Source organism: Rhinoraja longicauda, chromosome 2 (genome assembly GCF_053455715.1).
Source record: "Rhinoraja longicauda isolate Sanriku21f chromosome 2, sRhiLon1.1, whole genome shotgun sequence".
In the NCBI taxonomy this organism is placed as follows: domain Eukaryota; kingdom Metazoa; phylum Chordata; class Chondrichthyes; order Rajiformes; family Arhynchobatidae; genus Rhinoraja; species Rhinoraja longicauda.
In genome coordinates, this window is record NC_135954.1 from 37166226 (window position 1) to 37172225 (window position 6000).

At 32.4% G+C, this 6000-nt stretch overlaps 1 protein-coding gene across 5 annotated transcripts in view; it reads left to right on the forward strand.

Annotated features, from left to right (window-relative positions):
• The window catches only part of cdk14 (cyclin dependent kinase 14), a 520407-nt gene extending 514751 nt beyond the window's left edge, over positions 1–5656 (forward strand). For all 5 annotated transcript variants that reach the window (XM_078417377.1, XM_078417369.1, XM_078417397.1 and 2 more), the window contains one exon: positions 2206–5656. The gene's annotated coding sequence lies outside the window, so the exon portion shown is untranslated. The remainder of the gene's footprint in view (positions 1–2205) is intronic.
• The last annotated feature ends 344 nt before the right edge of the window (positions 5657–6000 follow it).

The following is a 6000-nucleotide window of genomic DNA, read 5'->3' on the forward strand; positions in this document are numbered from 1 at the left end:
CTTGTTGAACTGCCCTTTGCCACTAAAAGATATTGAAATATCTCCATAATAAAACTCAAGTTGACACAAATTGTGCCTTGACAGACCAAATGGCCTTTTCAAACTCCATTCTCAATGATTTTTCAAAAAATATTTCAAGGACGGATAAAATGGACCTTTACAAACTACTAAAGGTTCAATAGCTCCATCATTACAGCAGTTACATTGTGATCGGATGCTTTTGATTTTCTTACTGGCAGTATCGCACTTAAAGAAATTATATATGTTGGTAGTAATAGATAGATAATGAGAATGCCTGTTTAGCCTACTTTTCAAAAACAAAATAGAAATTGCAGGCGAAGATATTGGATAACTGTGGGACAACTGTGTAATCATTGTTAAGGGTAATTTTTAAACCCCAGCATACTCTGTTCACTGTTAGGCATCCTGCTTTAAAATTGAATCTAAAATGTGAGCCATATATTTTATTCAATATTGCAAGCTGTTCCAGTGAATCACGGAGTTCGATTTTGACATCTGTCAACAGATTAACTTTTAACATTTATTTGGCTAACCTGTATCACTTGCATTAAAACACTGATGAGGCCATTTATAATTCAGTCATTTTAAGGGGGTAGAGAGCAGTGCTCATCTCTTACCTATAATGTGAGGCAGACATGAGAAACGACGGCTGTTGAGATAATTCAGGCTCCCTCGTGGCTGCAGCTGAGCAAATTTGGTGTCAATGGGGTATCTGTGCAGGCAATGCTCTCTTTAATTAGTCTCTCGAGCCTGGTTGGTGGCAGTTCCTCAAACTAACTAATCAATTTGTAGCTGTCTGATGCTAGATGCAGAGATCTTCTCCGGCTGAGTTTTCTCCCACAGGTCACTCACCTACCCTCCAGGAGTGCTCGTTTTAATTTTTTATCTTTTCCATCATGTGGTGCTGTCATCTGGTTTCAAGAAAAAAGGAGACAAATTTTTTTTAATTCAAAGTGCATGTAGGTCAGGATGGGAATGCATTATGGGTACTGATGGATCAATTAATTATTCAGGACTCAGTGTTTGTTGAGCTGCAATAGGATAACAGTTGAATACAAATGTTATAAAATATAGGTAACAGCAGTCGCAGATTCAGATGGAATATATTTGTGATGAAAGTACCAAAATTCTGCAAATGTTAGAAAGCCATTTGAGACATGATTTAGGATAAGCAATCTAACAACAAAAGGCCTTGTGATCATGTAGCATCGACCTAAGTGAAATTACAGCCACAAACAAAGATAATTTTCATTTTGAATTATTATATTTTGGGGAATAATTGAAGTAGTCAGTCATTTGCTGATTTCACTCGATTGTGCAAAACAGTTGATTCAACATTGACTTTCGATTAACTTATAATACCAAATATTATATTTTCAAATATTCAAATTAAACTGTGAAGCTGAGAGGTGAAACTCCCAAGAGACATTTATTAAATAATTTGATTGCAAAAATTACGTAATCAATAATATTCAATATTAATTGGTGCTCTTAATGTGGCTTTCATGTGATCTGTTTGCATCTGACTGAATGTGTCAGTATGCTGTGACTGCAAATCTATTGTGATATGTTTGAAATATAATCCATTTAAAATGTTTTCCTGAAGATATTTTTTTCTGTAATTGCAAAGAAATCAACAGGGGCATTATAAATCAAAGTGTTTATTTAAATGGTGTTTCTTTAAAAGTGAATTATCAAGGCAGTACATTTGGAATTTTGTTAAATGCATTGACTATTTTTTAAACTTTTTGCTCACCTCACTCGCTGATCACGATAAAGATGCATGGATAAAGATATCACTGTAATTACAAACATTGTATTTCCATCTTACAGCAGTCCATGAAATGTTGATTAAGTCCAGATTATTAAGGAGAGAAAGGAATAACACTATTTTTTTAATTCATCATTTTGAAAATGTTCATGAAATGATAGTCCATTAAATGGACAGAACTATTTTCATCATAAGTCTTGTGACTGTCATGAATAATTGTAAATTTATTCGTCAAATTATAAGCATATTAATTTAGGCCATTAGTGCCAATTATCTTCTGTTTTCCCCACATATCACAGGACATTAATAACCCTGATACTTGGACATTAATAACCCTGATATTTTGACTTGATATTTTACATCTCTGCTGTAACAACAATGCTGTTCTGATTGTTCTTATTTTTATATTGTAGGTACCTTCATCATCAGTTCCAAAGAGCAGCTAAAGAAACAGGAAAGCAAAGGAACTCAAGCACCTATGTTGATAGTCATGTTAGCGGATGACTGCCGTTGTTAAGACAATTCTTGCCATTTGCATTGTGTGGGTTTATTTGTGGTTGTGCTCTGAATTTGACATCTTGAATGCAAATCTATGACATGCAAGAACCACCTCTTTTTTAATAGTTTGTTTAGAGATTCACTTTGCTGATAAATGATCTGTGCTGCTTTACAGGGTCTTGTCTGTCAGTCTTTTGATTTTCTGTGGTAGAGTAGCATTCTTGTACAGCACATTCAGATTTCACTGGCAACATTGAAATTCTGAAGATTTTTTTTTGAAACTATCTTGAGCATGCCAGGAAACCCTGTGATGCCAGCATTACAAAGCAATCAACAGTGGCATGAAAGACATTGCATATGTTTTACAAAAATCAGCATACCTTTGTATACAATTGAAATGAAATAGCTTGTGAGGCACTGTTAACATTTGTGACAGTGCTCCAGCTGGGATCTTGCAAGGAACATAGATAAGTCCACAGATGATGAGGTGAACTGCGGTGTTTAAAATAGCGTGCACTATCATGAGGATCACTGGCTTAGCTTTTTAAAAGAATATAAAAAGCATGGATATAATGGGATCTCTTTAGCCCCTATGTATTCTTGAGTTAGATTTATACCCAATTCTTTGTTACTGCAGATCCTGGATAAGCATTATTACCGAAAGTCTGTTCTTGCTATAAACTCCATTATGAGGTAACTAATTTAAAAAGCAGAGCTAAAATCTCAAAGCAGGAACCATGGGATTCTTCAAATACCACAGGTGGCCTTTTAACCTTATGGCCTCAATCCACCCATTTTTTTCTGTACTAGTTAGAGCACTAAGTTCTACAATTGAGACAAACACTTGATTTTATTCCAATTTAAATGTTATGGATAATTTCTACTAATATTCTATTTGGAGTAAACCTGCACTCACTATTTACTTCAATAAACATCTTCATGAATTATTTTTGGTAATTATCCACAATTAATTCCCATTTGTTATCATATCTTTTTTTTTATTCTTCATAATCTTCCTTGTGCAAATAAATTTTCATTATCGCTCACAGACCATAGGTTACTATTGCCCTTATAAACATCATATTTTTCCTGAACAATGAGATTTTATTCTGTTCTTCAGATTAAATATATTTAATTTTCAGACTTGTGATGCACTTATTTCTATATGCATTTCCAACAGTCCTATTTCCAATTGTAATAACCCCCCACCCCTGTAAAACATAACAGAATATTAAGAAATCTTTGAGATGAATTTAAAATCAAAGTGTGCAATTTCAGTTCAATTTAAATTATGCTTCAATAAGAAAGAAGATGTAAAATAAACCTTTGGGTTGTAAATCATTTTAAAGTATATTGCTATAAATGATTTGGATTAATTCAGGAAATGTGTGCTGATAAATAGAATGGATTGAAATTGAAGATTAAAGGTTGTGCGAAAGTACAATATTTGCTTAATATTGTTATTTATCATTAAAACAAATATATTGCAAAACATTCCTGATTTTTTCCAACTCTTATCCAGTTGCACAGCAGAAAGGTGTTACTTGCAGTTGCTATGTGTACGAATCAGTCCTTTCTGTGCTCTGTCCAACATTATATTCACATTGCATTCACTGGGCCCTGAATAAGTACAATCATTGATTTTAAGGTAACTGCCCAAAAATAAATAGAACCTATGTTAGCACTTAGCATTATGAATGATAACTTTCAAAATTGTAACTGTGATTCTGATTATTAATCAAATCTATCAAGAATAATTGATCGTCCACTTTGTTTTATGAATTATTAGAAACTAAGGGTAATTTTAAAACAAAAATCTATTAAAAGCATTTTGGCATGAAGCTAACATCATGGAAGATAAAGTATTTTTAAGCAATTTATGAACTATATATGATTATGGCATCAAATTGAATGGAAGAGTTTCACCTTTGAAAAAGCTTTCATGAATCCACTCAGTTTGTCTATTTAATTCCAACGTTATTTTGATTGGTATTTCTATTTTAAAACACAATTGTCAAACCATTTTAAGTTAAAAGCACATTTTAAGTTTAAGCATCTATTCTATTAATTACACTGAAGAGCTTGGTGAGTGTGCGCACTCTGAAAGATAATCACAAAAAATATCTTCAGTTCATTTTGTTTTAAAGCCTGTTAATGCGGACATGGTTCTTCAAGATCATTACAATGGCGAAGCCTGTTTATTGTACATGCATGTAGTATGGCCCCCATTCACTTTATCAAATGTTAACCTCATGATTAATTTGTTATTAAATAATTTTCACAACTAATCGCATGACAATTGCAATTAGTTTGTGCTTTGTGTTGCTAAATGATATGCAGTTGTGACATTTGATTATTATGTTCTGTTTTTATTTATCAGATGTTCTATAAAAAATAGGTTGCAGTGTTATGCTGGCTCTATAATCACTGAAATTCATCATTTTGAATTTTAGAGGAAATTCATAGTGCACTGAGTACTTCAATTATGTCAGCGTTTGCACAAGGTGAAAGCAAAATCCAGGACTTTTGAAATATAATATGAAGTGAACACATTTATTACTTTCCTTTGTAAATATCCATCTTCCATGTGCATAAGTAGCACTGATTTTGGCACACAATATTTTTTCTTCAAGCTTTTGTGTGGCACCAGTAGATATGAATGAGCTTTATTTGAATCTCGTTTAAACAGATAATTCTTAACTGAGTAAACATTGATACATAGCAAGAATACATAAATTCATAAGCAATCACTGTGCAGATCTGTGATAATCCGAGATTATCTGTTCAAATTGAGGAATCTCACCTCTTTTTTATACTTCTTAAATGTCCTGCGAATATTTATGCTTTTTTGTAAAAAAAATTACTTATATAATGTTTGTTCCCTTCCAACTCTTTACAAAAGAAGAATTAAAAATTAAGTTGTTCCCTTCTGAGGACAGTTACATAATTGAGGTTACCATGATACCTTGCAAATTAGGTATTGATTTGATTCTACAGGCATATATAAGAGAACCTCTGTATGTTTAAATGCTGTACCACCATGTAAATTCATTGAATATTGGAGCCCGGCTGGTATCTCAAACATGTATCTGTAAAGTGCTGTTCAAAGAAACTGCACTTGTATGCTTCAATTGATTTTGCAGGATGCATCTATTAAAATACGTCTTATTGATATGCTGTTGTTTGGTACGGAAACAAAAAATATACATAAAATAAATGACACAAACCTTAAGAAAATCTAGAATGTAGAAATAGTGTAACTGTTGCATTATTTGTTAAACCTATATGTAGTGTATTATTGCAGATGTATTAATTGTATGTCCTTCTGTAACTGGTTTCTTGTTACATGAAAATAAAATATAGTGCAGCTGATTATTTTAAATGATTGAAAATTCATTATCCAATTTATTTAGGATTAATACATGTATCACAAACCTTACTAATGTGACATGAAATTTGGTAGACTGTATCAAATTGATTTTGTTAATATCTAGTATGATATGATGAAACCTCTTCTCACATTGTTGTTCTATTTTACCATGGTTAAGTAAAACTTAAAAGTAAGTGTATAAAATACTGTACTGAGGCAAGAAGGTGGTAGATGATACAGTGAGCTAGTGGAGCAAAAAAAAAAACACATTTTGGAAATATGAAACAAACAATAAGTGCTGACATCCAGAAAATCATGAAGTATCTATGGAGAGAGAAAC